The sequence below is a fragment of the Gossypium arboreum genome, chromosome 13 (genome assembly GCF_025698485.1).
Source record: "Gossypium arboreum isolate Shixiya-1 chromosome 13, ASM2569848v2, whole genome shotgun sequence".
Lineage (NCBI taxonomy): Eukaryota > Viridiplantae > Streptophyta > Magnoliopsida > Malvales > Malvaceae > Gossypium > Gossypium arboreum.
In genome coordinates, this window is record NC_069082.1 from 118402937 (window position 1) to 118417722 (window position 14786).

Consider the following 14786-nt stretch of genomic DNA (forward strand, 5'->3'; position numbering starts at 1 on the left):
TAAATTTCAGGGCCAATTTAAAAGAAATAAAAACCTGATTGCAAAATATAGAAAAAGCGGAAGGGCTATTTGCGCAATTAACCCCAAAAACAAAGACACGCGGATCCTTCTAATGGGTCGGGTCGCTGCGTGGGTTGAGGGCCAAACGGCGCCGTTTTGTGGTCTCCAAAACCCCATCGAAACTACGTCGTTTTACCCTTCTATATAAGTCAAAATTTTGGCAAAAAATTTTATTTTCCCACTTCACTTAAAAAAAACAAAGTCTCTCCCTCCTTTTCTCTCTGCCAGTCAGGGATCTGGCGAGGAACCGGCTGGTCGCCGTTGTGTCGGACGCTGCGGAAAATGAAAAGGTACCCTTTTATTATTTTTTTTATGTTTTTTTATATGTTTTTAATATATGTATATGTGAGAAAATGGACCCGAAAACAAAACAAGAATAAATTTAAAATCACCTTCTGTTTTCAGCTGTGATTTTGGTGTTTTGGTTGCCCGATTTGGTGTTATCCTTGTGTTTTTTTTATTTCCCTCGGATCACTGCTTGTGTTTGTGTTTAAATCATTTTTTGTATTGATGCAAAATGGCCGAAAAGATCCCCTTTTACAATGGTTTCCATTCGGCTTTATAGCCGATTTTGTTACACTGTTCATACATTGTCTATGTCCTATATTTGCACTGTTGTTGCGTGTTCTTTTTGTTTTGCAGGTGGTGGTTGAACAGTGGAGCAGAGGCTAGCATGGGCGATGGGACGTTGGCGGCGCTGGGGGTAGGGTTAGATTTAGGGTTTTTTTTGTTTGTTTCTGATTTTGGGTTTCAATGTTTGGGCTGTTGGGAATTGGGTTTGGGGTTTGGGTTATTGTTGGGTCAAAATTGTAAGGGGTTAATTTAAGTGTTGGGCTTCTGTTGGGTTTTGATGTAAATGGGTTTAAGTGGGTCTGATGGGTTAAGGGTTTTGGGTTGGTTTGATTCAATTTGGGTTTGGGTTAGGTGGGTCAAAATTGGCCTGCAACAGCTGCCCCTCTTTGCTCATTGTCGTGTAAGGGAATAGAGCAAAGACATAAAGAAAGGCTAATTTTGCCCGGTTTTGCCGAGTTTTGACTTTTTTGGTGCTCTTCTTGTTCAGGTAGTCTCTTTCCAGTCCACCGCATCTTGTTGCCTTGGTTCATTTCACCGCAACTTCAGAGATTTGACTTGTAGCTTTCAATCTGATGCAATGTAACTTCAAGGATATGAGATTTATGGCTTCAATCTTCTCTGCAACTTGAGGAAGATAAGATCTACAACTTCAATCCGCTCTTCTACCGCTTCAATGGGATAAGGTTTGTGGTCTCTTCTTCTGCAACTTCAGAAAGGTAAGATCTGATATCCTCGATCAGCTCCACTGCAACTTCAGGGAGGCAAAATCTGGTGTCTTCAATCAACTCCAATCTTTATCCACAGCGTGCGACCCAAGGCTCAACTCACCTCAGCGTATGACCTCGGCGTCTGATCTGAGGCTTAACTCGCCTCTCGCAATACGAGTTGACTTTTAAAAAATAGGAATTGAAAATACCTCAACGTGTGACCTGAGGCTCAACCCACCTTTCGCAATATGAGTTGATTTTTTTGAAACATAAATTGAAAAACAGAAATTGAAAATACCTCGGCGTGTGATCTGAGGCTCAACTCACCTCTCGCAATATGAGTTGATTGAAAAAAAGAAATTGAAAATACCTCGGCGTGTGACCTGAGGCTCAACTCACCTTTCGCAATATGAGTTGATTTTTTTCGAAACATGAATTGAAAAATAGAAATTGAAAATACCTCGACATATAACCCGAGGCTCAACTCGCCTCTCGCAATACAAGTTGACTTTTTAAAAAAATAAGAATTGAAAATACCTCAGTGTGTGTCCTGAGGCTCAACTCACCTCTCGCAATATGAGTTGATTTTTTTGACACAAAAATTGAAAAACAGAAATTGAAAATACCTCGACATGTAACCCGAGGCTCAACTCACCTCTCGCAATATAAGTTAATTTTTATGAAAAACAGAATTTGAAAAACAGAATTGAAAATACCTCAGTGTCTCTTGAGGCTCAACTCACTTTTCGTGTTATAGGCCAATTTTGGGCTGTTTATAAATTACTCGGGCCCAAATACATTACAATTAAACCTAACTACCCATTTACAACTCAATACCTAAACCCACTAACCCATAAAAAACCCAACAACCCAATTACCCCTAATCCTAATCAGCTCTCAACCGAAATGTAACATCCTGAATTTGGGGCCTAGAAGAGTTGGGTTTTGAGTCTGGGATTCGGAAAGAAGAAAACCTGAATAATTAAGAAGTTTTAATTATTATCGTTTAAGAAAGAATTTTTACTACTAGGAAATTCTTACTATATTTATTATTACGGATATTTTAAATTTTTATGAAATTTTAATTAGTATTATGAGATAAAATTATTATTATTAGAAAAATATTCTTGTATGTATGTTTGAAAATTTTATGAAAATTATTATTATTATTTGAAAGGAAAAAAATATTAGTTGTAACACCACGATTTTGGGATTTTTTGGGTTTTGTGATTTTAGTAAATCTTGAAATTTTCATGTTCTAAATATTGGAATTATGTTTAAATGTGTTAGTAGACCTTTAGAAGGCCCAAGACTAAGCTAAACACGGTAAAATATCAAGGTGGGATTTTTAAGTAAATAGGAGATTTGGTTAAGTGGGCTTTTAAGAAGAAGCTGCGTAAGTTATGACACAAATAAGGCCTTGGTAAAGTGGCAAGGTGGCGCCACTAAGTTCCTAAAAAGTGGCGCTGGGAAGGAATTGGAGGTCCGAGGTTCAAGTTGTAAGGTAGGCATATTGTTTTTCTTTTAATTTTTAGGCATGAACTAGGCATGTGATCACACAAGTAAATTTCGACAAGGGCCTTAGAGATAGGCCGATTGCTCTAATTTAATATTAGGGTTAGGTTCTTTTCTTTTCTATCTTGGAGAATTAGGGTTAGCCACAAAGCTTTCTTTCATCTTTTCGAATTCTCACAAAAGCCGAAAACACAAGTCTATTTCTCATTGTGCGAATTTTCTTCTTCTCTTTTCCTCCATGTTTTCTCTTCCTTTATGCTTCTCCTTCTAGCGAAACCTTCGACCATCTTATTCACCTTCTTTGTCGATCCCATCTTCCATTAAACCTTCATCACCAATCGCCATTAAAAGTAGAAATCACGAAAACTCACTACTTGTGCCGATTTCTCCAAAGCCAAATCCTTCATATTTTTGTTCCTTGTGATCAACATTCATCTTCTCTAAACCCTTAATATCATCGGCAATGTTACTCCAAGGTTATAGCCTCAAACCATCATCTTCTTCATCACCTAAAAGCGAAATACCATAGATTTAGGGACTTTTAGCGAAACTTCAGATCTTCTAGATTCGAGTTCTACCATCGTTTAAAGGATAAATCGCATTAGATCTGCGTAGAAATCAAAGAGGAACAAGTGGTAAGTGCTCATCACTTGAGATCTAGTCTTATTTTACAACCGAAAAAGTCAAGTCCCTAAAATCTAGGGAGGTCATCGATTTGGGCATATGGCTCTAAGGGTCTTTAACTGATGTTTTCTTTCGGTGACTAGAGTCTTCTTAAGCGTTGAATTAAAGGCGTGGTTCATTGGAGCAATCAAATTCGAGCTAGCTATCGATTTTGGCAAAAGGTAAGGTTTCAAAGGTTTTAGGGATATGGTTCGATCATGGATAAGTAAGTTTTGGGGTTTAGTGATTATGGTTTGTAAATAAGAACTGTGCTAATAAATTGTAGGACATCGAAAGGGATCTCAGAAGCAATCGTCGTGAATCAGGTGTGTAAACGACACCCACTCATAGACTAGATCGGCAAAAGCCGAAAAGCCGAAAAGCCGAAAAGCCGGCATTTGTGAACTTCTTGACGTCTGGCGCTTGTGAGTGGTTTGGTTGTTAATTTTGGTAATCACAAGCAGTATGATTGCAGAGTCACGAAATTTCGTGCACCGGTATATTTGGGCTTAATGGTAGAAAGCGGGTTAGTGGGCCAACGGCCCAATTCGGTAAAAATGCTCGGTAAGTGTTTACATTAATGTGTTAATGGTTAGAATATGTATGTAAACTCTAGAATAGTAAATTTTATTAAACTACCCTAAGTATGAAAATTATCGTTTTTCCCTAGGTGCAAAATGACCGTCATACCCACAGGGTTAATTTTGGTGAAATGCATGATATTACGATTACATTTGTTATATGCCATGACATGTATATCTATTGTATGGGGTTGGGTTTTGTTATGGAGGAAGAACCTGTTCTGGTGGCTGTGCCACATATTCTGATATAAGCAACTTTGCTGCGGATTATAGTTAGTGCATGATCGATTGCTAACACTGTAAGTGTAGGGATGGCGTGGGTGATTTATTCCCCACAGGAAGTGTAGGGATGGACGGAGGCAAGTGCAGGGTTGGATGGGGTTATCATGCATTAATCATATGAGGCTGTTTTATTATGGGCCAACTGTATTAAAATGGGCCCAACTGTGTTAATATGGGCAAGGCCCAATATATCTCGACTTGTAATAGGGCTACGGCCCAGATTGATACTGATATGGGCTAGGCCGGTATACTCTATATCTTGTAGGGGCTATGGCCCATTAATATTGATATGGGCTAAGGCCCGATTAACACTAAATTACGAATAGGGCTTAGGCCCGATAAAGCTTGAGGCGATTTGGGCTCTGGTTGGGATACTTTACACATGAGTTTTCCAAACTCACCCCTTTTTCCCATCTTTTGGGTGAGCCTTAGATCGATGGACTTGGAGTGGCGAGATTGAGTGGCCACAAAGATTAAGTTTCATTTTCTTTAAAATAAGTTTCGCATTTATTATTTTGATCATTTTTATTCGGTTTAAGTTGTAATAAAATTTGCTCTTTTTATTATTTTTAATATTTTGGGTTATTAAATTGGTTAGCTCTAAAGCGCATTTTATAAAATTACTTATTTTCAAAATATCACGATTTAGAGCAAAGCTTCCATAGCGTAAATGGTTTCAAAGGAAATAAATATTTTAAATAGACTTAAACTTAATTTATTGTTCGTGGACAAGTAATAGGCTTAAAGTGTGACAATGGATGTGTGCATGTCTAGGATTGGATCATGGAAGAGCTAGGTACTTAAGCGGTCTAATTGACTCACCTCCTCCTTTCTTGAATCCTACAGTGCGTAGTATCCATTCACTTTAAGCCATGACAAAGAAGGTTTGATACTTAAGCTGTTTTTTTAAAATAACATGATTACGCCACTACAAAGGTTTACAAGTTTTCAAAGTTTCCCATAAGATTTTACAAGGTTGTTAACAATGTTTTGATTATTACAATGAATCACGTTTTGGAAAAAATAAGGCTAAGGTTTTATTCAAGTTTAAACGATGAAAGTTTCTAAACATCAAGAAGGGTTTTCAATGAAAACATGATTTTGAAAAACACTTCAATGTGACACGGATTCGATTCGTAACGTCTGGTCGGGTTTGGGGTGTTACATTTAGTGGTATCGAGGTCTTGTGAATAACGAGATAATTCGGGTTGAGTCTACGGACTTAAAGGGTTGCCATATGTAATATCGCAATGTTGGCCCGAAATATGTAAGAAAAGGGTGCGAAGCGTACCTTGCGTATGTGCTCGATGACAAGGAGTCAGAAAAGAAACCCGAATCTGTGCCAGTGGTTTGTGAATACCCGGATGTTTTCCCTGAAGAATTGCATGGTTTACCACCTGTTCAGGAAATAGAGTTTGGCATCGAATTGGTACCTGGTACCACTCCAATTTTGATAGCTCCGTATCGTATGGCACCAACGGAATTAAAGGAGTTGAAAGCTCAGTTGCAAGAATTGGTGGATAGAGGTTTTGCTCGTCCGAGTTTTTCACCTTGGGGTGCGCCAGTGTTGTTTGTGAAAAATAAGGATGGAACCATGAGGCTGTGCATCGACTATCGTCAGCTTAATAAAGCGACGATAAAGAACAAATATCCGTTACCGCGTATCGACAATTTGTTTGATCAACTGAAGGGAGCCTCAGTGTTCTCGAAAATAGATTTGAGATCGGGCTATTATCGATTCTTGAATTCGAGATTCGGACGTACCCAAGGCGCCTTGAGCGAGATATGGTCACTCGAGTTCCTAGTGATGCCGTTTGGGCTTACTAATGCCCTGCGGTATTTATGGATTTGATGAATCGGATCTTCGACCATATTTGGATCGGTTCGTAGTCGTGTTCATTGATGACATCTTGGTCTATTCAAGAAATGAGACCGAACATCTTGAACACACGAGGTTAGTCTGCAAATTTTATGGGATAAGCAATTATATGCTAAGTTCAACAAGTGTGAGTTCGGTTAAGAGAGGTTAGCTTCTTGGGGCATGTGGTATCTGCGACGGTATTCGAGTCGACGAACAAAATTTCAGCCATACTTAAGCGGAAGCCTCAGAAATATTACCGAGGTTCGGAGCTTTTTGGGGCTTAGGTTATTACCGACGATTTGTAAAGGTTTCTCAACGATAGCCACGCCAATGACGGCTACTCCAAAAGGATGTTAAGTTCGAATGGACGGAGAAATGTCGAAAAGTTTCGATCAGCGAAAACTTATTTGGTGAAGCCCCAATTCTAGTGCAACCCAATCGGCAAAGAGTTTGTCATCTATAGTGACGCCTCCCTACTTGGGTTAGGTTGCGTATTGATGCAAGAAGGTCGAGTTGTGGCCTATGCGTCGAGGCAATTAAAGCCACATGAGAAAAATTATCCGACCCATGATCTCGAATTGGTCGCCATCGTATTCGCCTTAAAGATATGGCGACATTACTTAGTTGGTGAGAAGTGCCATGTGTATTCGGATCACAAAAGTCTCAAATATTTGATGACTCAAAGAGACTTAAATCTGCGACAAAGACGTTGGCTCGAGTACATTAAAGGATTATGAGTGGTCATTGACTATCACCGGAAAAAGCGAATGTGGTTGCGGATGCCTTAAGTCGTAAATCATTATTCGCTTCTGAGCGATGAATGTGCACTTGTCATTCGATCCGACAATGTGTTAGTAGCTGAATTGAAAGCCAAACCATTATTGATACATCAAATTCGTGAAGCTCAAAAAGTCGACGACGAGATGGTCGCAAAACGGGTGAGTGTGTTCGAACAAGGACTCGGAGTTTCAAATCGATGATGACGATTGTTTGAGGTTCAAAAGTCGTCGTGTGTTCCAAAGAATTTGGAACTTATTTCGATAATTCGAAGCGAAGCCCATTGTAGCCGAATGGCAATCCACCCGGAGTACGAAGATGTACAACGATTTGAAACGTCGGTTTTGGTGGCATGGTATGAAACGAGACATCTCCGACTTTATTTGAGATGTTTAATATGTCAACAAGTGAAAGCGGAACATCAAGTGCCTTCAGATTACTTGACCGATCACGATACCCGAGTGGAAATGGGATCGAGTCACCATAGACTTTGTATCCGGACCGCCATTGTCACGAGTAAGAAGGATGCGGTTTGGGTCGTGGTAGATAGATTGACTAAGTCACTCACTTTGTCCCCGTGACGACGGATTTTTCAATGGACAAACTAGCGAATTGTACGTTTCTCGGTTGTGAGATTACACGGGTGCCTATTTCCATGGTGTCGGATAGAGATCCGAGATTTACCTCGCGATTTTGGAAGAAGTTGCAAGAAGCTTTGGGTACCAAGTTGCATTTCAGACCGCCTTTCACCCCCAAACCGATGGTCAATCGGCGGATAATTCAAATACTTGAGGATATGTTGAGATGTTGCATCCTCGAGTTCGGTGGTTCATGGGAGCGGTATTTGCCTTTGATTGAATTCGCACAACAATAGTTTTCAATCAAGTATTAAGATGGCACCTACGAGGCTTTGTACGGTCGTAAATGCCGTACACCATTGTTTTGATGAGCTCGGTGAAAGCAAAATTTTGGGGTGGATTTGATTAGAGATCTTTGAGAAAGTAAAAGTAATCCGTGAAAGTCGAAGATAGCCTTCGACCGTCGAAGTCGACGCGGATCTCAAGCGTAAAGACATCGAGCATCGGTGGGGATAAAGTGTTTCTCAAGGTTTCGCGTTGGAAGAAGATACTCGATTCGGTAGTAAGGGCAAGTTGAGCCCGAGGTTCATTGGGCCATATGAGATATCCGAGCGAGTCGGTCCGATTGCATATCGTTTGATTTTGCCCCCTGAACTCGAAAAGATTCACGATGTCTTTCATGTTTCGATGCTTCAACGCTATAGATCTGATCCATCGTACGTGATTAGTCCATCAGAAGTTGAAATTCAAGCCAATATGAGTTATGAGGAAGAACCGATTCGTATCCTATCACGTGAAGTGAATGAGTTGCGAAACAAGCGAGTTCCGCTAGTGAAAGTGTTATGGCTCAAACACGGGATAGAAGAAGCTACTTAGGAAACCGAGAACTCTATGAAAGAGCGATACCCAACCCTATTTACCGGTAAGATTTTCGGGGACGAAAATTTCTTAAGTGGGGGAGAGTTGTGACAGCAAAAAATTGACCCTAGTCGGGATGTGGTTTCGGGACCACAAAACCGAGGCATAAAAATAATTTAAAATTTATTTTGATGCCTATGATATGTGTTAAATTATGTGTGACATTTTTGATGATTTGATTTAGTGTTATAAATGTGAATTTCACTAGAAAGGGCCTAGTAGTAAACTTTGAAAGTATGATGGGAAGATGTGGGATGACTAGTTGATCATGCATGCAAAAATAAAGGATTTGCATGTCAAATTTCCCCAAAAGAAGCATAGTGGCGGCCAAGGTAGGTGTTGATGGGCAAGGAAACATGTTTCCAACATGTTTGGTTAGTGAGTTATGTATGAAGAAATAAAATAAGAATTAGCATTAAAGAAATGAACAAAAAAAAAGATGAGCATGGATGCCCCCCTTGTAGTGAGTTGTAGAGAAAGAAAGAAAAAATTTTGTTCATCCATTTTTCACTTCTTTGGCCGAAAATACTAAGGAACAAGGGAGGATTTTTGCTCCATTTTTGGTTTAGAAGAGATCTAGAAGGAGATTTGGCTATACTTGCATCAAGATTAAGGTATGTATGATGTTGTGTCATGAGATTCATGCATGTTTTAGTTTCTAACTTGATGTTCATGCTAGCCATGGTTCAAATCCTTGTTATGCCATAGAAATGGTATTTGGCCAAGGTTGATGTTGTGTTGAAGCCATTGCATGCTAAATGTGAAGCTTGCTAATGATGCATGTAATGATGGATTGACTACTCTTGAAATTTCTTTTAGTATTCTTGAGTAGGGCATTGAGTCCTTTGTTTAACCATGACCAAAAATTTAAAAGGAGTATGGTGTGTGAGGTATTCGGCCATGGCATGCTCATGAGCATGGTTTATGTTTCTTGCATGTTAGTTAAAATTTGTGTTTTGGATGGTTATGAACACCTTGAAATTGGCCTTGCACCTATATGTGTATATATGTTTGCACATGATGATTTGGTTATGAAGTAAATGATAAATATGTTTGTTTAAAGAAGAAATGGTTGAAGAATGTTTGTGAAACTTGCATGTATATTCGGCCTAGTACTTATATGGTGTGAAAATCTCAAATTTATTGTTGATTTGTGCAAGTATGACTAAGTATAATTGGCCATATGAGTGCTTGATGCTATGTTATAATTATTGAGCTTAAGTATGTGGATGTAAGTGTATGCGGCCTTATAAGGGCTAAGTACCTTGGATTCCCTTTTGATATTCAAAACGATTAAATCAATTTATTTGTTAACATTAAGCTCAAGAGCAAAGGGAACTAGCTCCAATAAAGGAAAAGAAAAGGTGATTGAATAGCCGTTGGAAGCGCTCGATAATCTCCAAGGTAAGTTTTCGAGTATCGAAACTTAGATTTTGATTCGATTGAACGAATAATAAACAATCGAAATTGTGCCCTTGTATATGGCCATTGAGCCGAAATGATATTCTTGATTAAGTAAATTGTGCATAAAAGTTTGTTATGAAATTGAAACAAAGATGTGTATGAATGTGCGATTGTGATATCGGGCTAAGCCCAAGGCAATTGTGCGAGTTGTGATATCGGGCTAAGCCGAAGGCAATGGTGCGAGCTATGATATCGGGCTAAGCTCAAGGCAATTGTGCGAGTTGTGATATCCGGGTTAAGTCCGAAGGCATTTGTGCGGGTTACCATAACGGGCTATGTCCGAAGGCGTTTGAACAGTAGCTATATCCGGTTAAACTCGAAGGTATGTGATTTGAAAATTATAAGCTTGCTGGAAAATTTTCAGTTAATGCACTTGTGAAATTCCCAACAACAAGGTATGTGTTGTGTGTGCTTTGCACACTAGGAGTAAGTGCGTATGAATATTTGCTCAATGATAAACGAGTTATCGGCCTTAACTAAGCCGTTATTTGTGTATGAATATAAGAGTTGGGATTGTGAAGTAAGCATGTCATTGAGAAATTGTGCATATGAATTATTGTTTAGCTACTTGAATGCTATGCTTTGGTTGTGTGTAAATTATGGCTCGAAACTTACTAAGCATAAATTGCTTACTCCGTTCCTTTGTTTCTCTGTTTTATAGATTTTGCTCGTTAGCGATCGTATTCGGAATCATTGAAGTGAAGTCATCCACACTATCAAACCCCCTTTTTGGTACTCTTTTGGTTGAACTTTGGATATGGCATGTATAGGACTACCCTCGATTGTTTTTAAGTTCTTTGTGATGAATATGTGTACGGCCATGCGAAAATGGTTCGTAAAAGTGGAGGATGGAATTTGACCATTTGTGCTTTGTAATTATATTTGGTTTCATGATGTGATTATGGTTTGGAATGAGAGTGTTGGTCACATGATCAGCCATTGGAATGGCTAAATATGATCATATGTGGACCTATGTATGTCAAAATTTTAGTTGGCCCATGGAAACCACAAGATAGGTAAAGTTTACCTTGAAAATAGATGCTGGCAGCAGCAGTGGTGCGGATTTGAAAAATCGCCAAAATTTGTAGGATTGGTATTAAATAGTGAATAAGTTATGTAAACGAACCTTGACGAGTCTATTTTCATATGAAAGTAACGAAATGATCATATGAACAGTATACTGAGAGATATTAAAGTTCTCGTGAGACAGGGCCAGGACAGTTTCTGGGTCCCCTGTCGCGACTTTGAAAATTTACTATAAATTATCCAGAAATAATTAGAAGTCATTCCTTATATTTACAGATTCCATTTTGAGTCTAGTTTCATTAGAAACAAACGGGACCAGTATTAAAGCCCTGTAAAGAGAGATATTCAAGTTGTAATGCGCAAAGGTCAGTGTAGTCGACCCCTGCAACATGGGTGACTTTAACTAATAAAATGTACCAATTGGCCTGACTAAAAATTCTAGAAATAAATCCATGGATGGATATATGAGTCTAAATTCAGGGAAAATTTACAGAATCAGTTTCCGAGTTTTGAAACTCGAGATACGATTTTTAAGGCGACAGTGACGCAGTTTTCCAGCCTGTCTGGAAAGGCCAAATTGGTCGGCACTTTAAGGGGATTTGTCTCGTTAACCCCTCGTGTCCGACACCGGCGATGGTCTCGGGTTCGGGGTGTTACATAATGCTCAACATTTCTAGAGTATGTCATTTCACTATTTATCATTCAAATAAACCATACAGTGAGATGCATAAAAATGGTCAGGTAGGTACAAAAGGGGTACTTCTCATTTATTTATTTCGAAGGCGACAAACAAAAAAAGTTAACCAAGAATAGTGAAAAGTGTAATAAAAAGAAAGAGGATCACATTCAGCGGATACAAATGCTTAGATTTTCAACGCATGAACTCTTCCACATTTCTTAATCAAGAATCTTTTCAAGCATGGCTTCTTGCGTAGAAGATCTCGAGTTTTCAGAAATGCTTCAAATACTGTAGTCTCGTTGTTTGACCCACCGTTCAAAACACCTTGCTTTTTTTAGCCCAGTATTTGACTTTCGGGTTTTCATCCTAATCTTTTGTGTTAATCAAGACGCCCTTTTCGGGTTTTCACCTTGATCTCTTTTTTTTTAGGCATAATATTTCTTCACAGCATCTGAATTCACTGGATTAGGTAAATCCTTCCCATCCATCTCAGTGAGATTCAAAGCTCCAATCGAGAATGCCTTCTTTACGACGTATGGATGAGAAGGCATTCTCAGGTGGAGCTTTGATTCACCCGAGAATAAATTTAAAATAGACAGTGTATGAACAGTGTAACAAAATCGGCTATAAAGCCGAATGGAAACCATTGTAAAAGGGGATCTTTTCGGCCATTTTGCATCAATACAAAAAATGATTTAAACACAAACACAAGCAGTGATCCGAGGGAAATCAAAAAAAACACAAGGATAACACCAAATCGGGCAACCAAAACACCAGAATCACAACTGAAAACAGAAGGTGATTTTAAATTTATTCTTGTTTTATTTTCGGGTCCATTTTCTCACATATACATATATTAAAAACATATAAAAAAACATAAAAAAATAATAATAAAAGGGTACCTTTTCGATTTTTCGTGGCGTCTGACGCGACGGCGACTGGCCGGTTCCTCGCCAGATCCCTGACTGGCAGAGAGAAAAGGAGGGAGAGGCTTTGTTTTTTTTTAAGTGAAGTGGGAAACTAAAATTTTTTGCCAAAATTTTGACTTATATAGAAGGGTAAAACGACGTAGTTTTGATGGGGTTTTGGAGACCACAAAACAGTGCCGTTTGGCCCTCAACCAGCACAGGCGACCCGACCCATTAGAAGGATCCGCGTGTTTTTATTTTTAGGGTTAATTGCGCAAATAGCCTTTCCGCTTTTTCTATATTTTGCAATCATGTTTTTATTTCTTTTAAATTGGCCCTGAAATTTATCGTGCTTTGCGATTTGGTCTCCCTTCAGCGACGTCGTTTTAAGGGCTCAGGTAAATTGATTTTTTGGCCCTCTGTAGTTGCACGCGTGTTCAAATGGGTCCTCTTTTTTATATTTTATTTTAAATTTGCCCCAAAACTTCGATTTTAATCTAATTTTAGTCCTTTTTTCGTTTATTTTTTGTATTTATCTTGAATTTTATATTATTTTGCTATTTCATTTAGCTTTAAATATTATTCATGTTACATATATTATTGTTATCACTATTATTTTTATAATATTATTATTATATTATATTTAGTTATATTTTTTAAATGTCTCGTTTTTTACTATTATATGCATATATATTTATTATTATATTTATTATTAATATTATTAGTACTAGTATTGATTTTCACTTAATATTTATATATATGTATATACATATACGTATTTATGTAGTGTATTAATAGCTTTTTTATATTATTATCATTTCTAATATATATATTGTATATGTTTTTATTTATATTATGTATATATTTTAATATTATTAGTTATATATTTTTATACTATTTCATGTATATATTTTATATTATCTTATGTATATATTTTTAATAACTATATTATGTATGTATTTTTAACACTATATTATGTACATACTTTTAATATTATTATGTATTTATTTTTAATATATATTTACATATTTATATAGTATTACTAATAGTTATTATTATTATTTCTAATATGTATATATTATGTACATATTTTTAATACTACATATATACTTTTTATTCCTATTATTATGTACATATTTTAATACATATATGTAAATATTTGTATGTCGTTATTATTAGTTATTTTATATTATTACTATTTTAATATATATTGTATATATATTTTTTAAATCTAGTATTATATGTTATATATATATATATATATGTTCACTACTATTTTAATTTTGTATTATTTCTATTATTATTACGTTTAATATCACATGTATTGTTAGTGCTTTATATATTAGTTACTTGAATATTCTTAACTTTTTATTATTATTTGTGCATTCGAATTTAGCATATTAGATCACATCTTATTTCAACATCGATATTAGTTTTATTTTTATTTTTATTTTTATTTAAAAATATTTTCATTCATTTTAATTTCAATAAATAAGGTAACGTACCGATTTTAACATTGAGTCTGTGATTTCATCGCTATGTTGGGTGAACCACGTTGGGTCGTGTTAAAAACGAGATATCCTTCAAAAAAACCAAAAACTTGAAATTTCTCGTGTTTTGATCGGATCACGATTAAAATTTAAATTGAACTCGTATTTTCGAAAATTAAGACAACACATGTTTAACGAGATACCAATTTTGGGCGTCGCAAGGGTGCTAATAACTTCCTCGTGCGTAACTGACTCCCGAACCCTATTATTTCTCTGGCTTTTGACGTAGACCTAAACTTGGCCTTCTTTTTGTTTAAAAAATAAATTTTCTTTTAAAAAGAGGATTTATTAGGTGTCCGATCACACCTAGGAAAAAGAATCAGTGGCGACTCCCTTTTTTAATAAAATCGAAAGTCGATTTTCAAATTCCAATAAATCGCCTCAACTAGCAACCGAAAGCGAAATTTTTACGTTGCTACACAGATAGTTCAGCCTTAGCCATATAGATATCGCATGCGTAACAAATCAGATATCAAAAAACATGCCCACCAACCCTGCACACCATCTCTGACCAACCCAACACACCATGTGGGGATAAAATAGACTCACCCAACCCTACACACCAAGTATGGGGATATAGTCAACCCATCCAGCCCTACACACCAAAAGGTACCGCAAAACAATACTCAACAGATAAGGGCAGC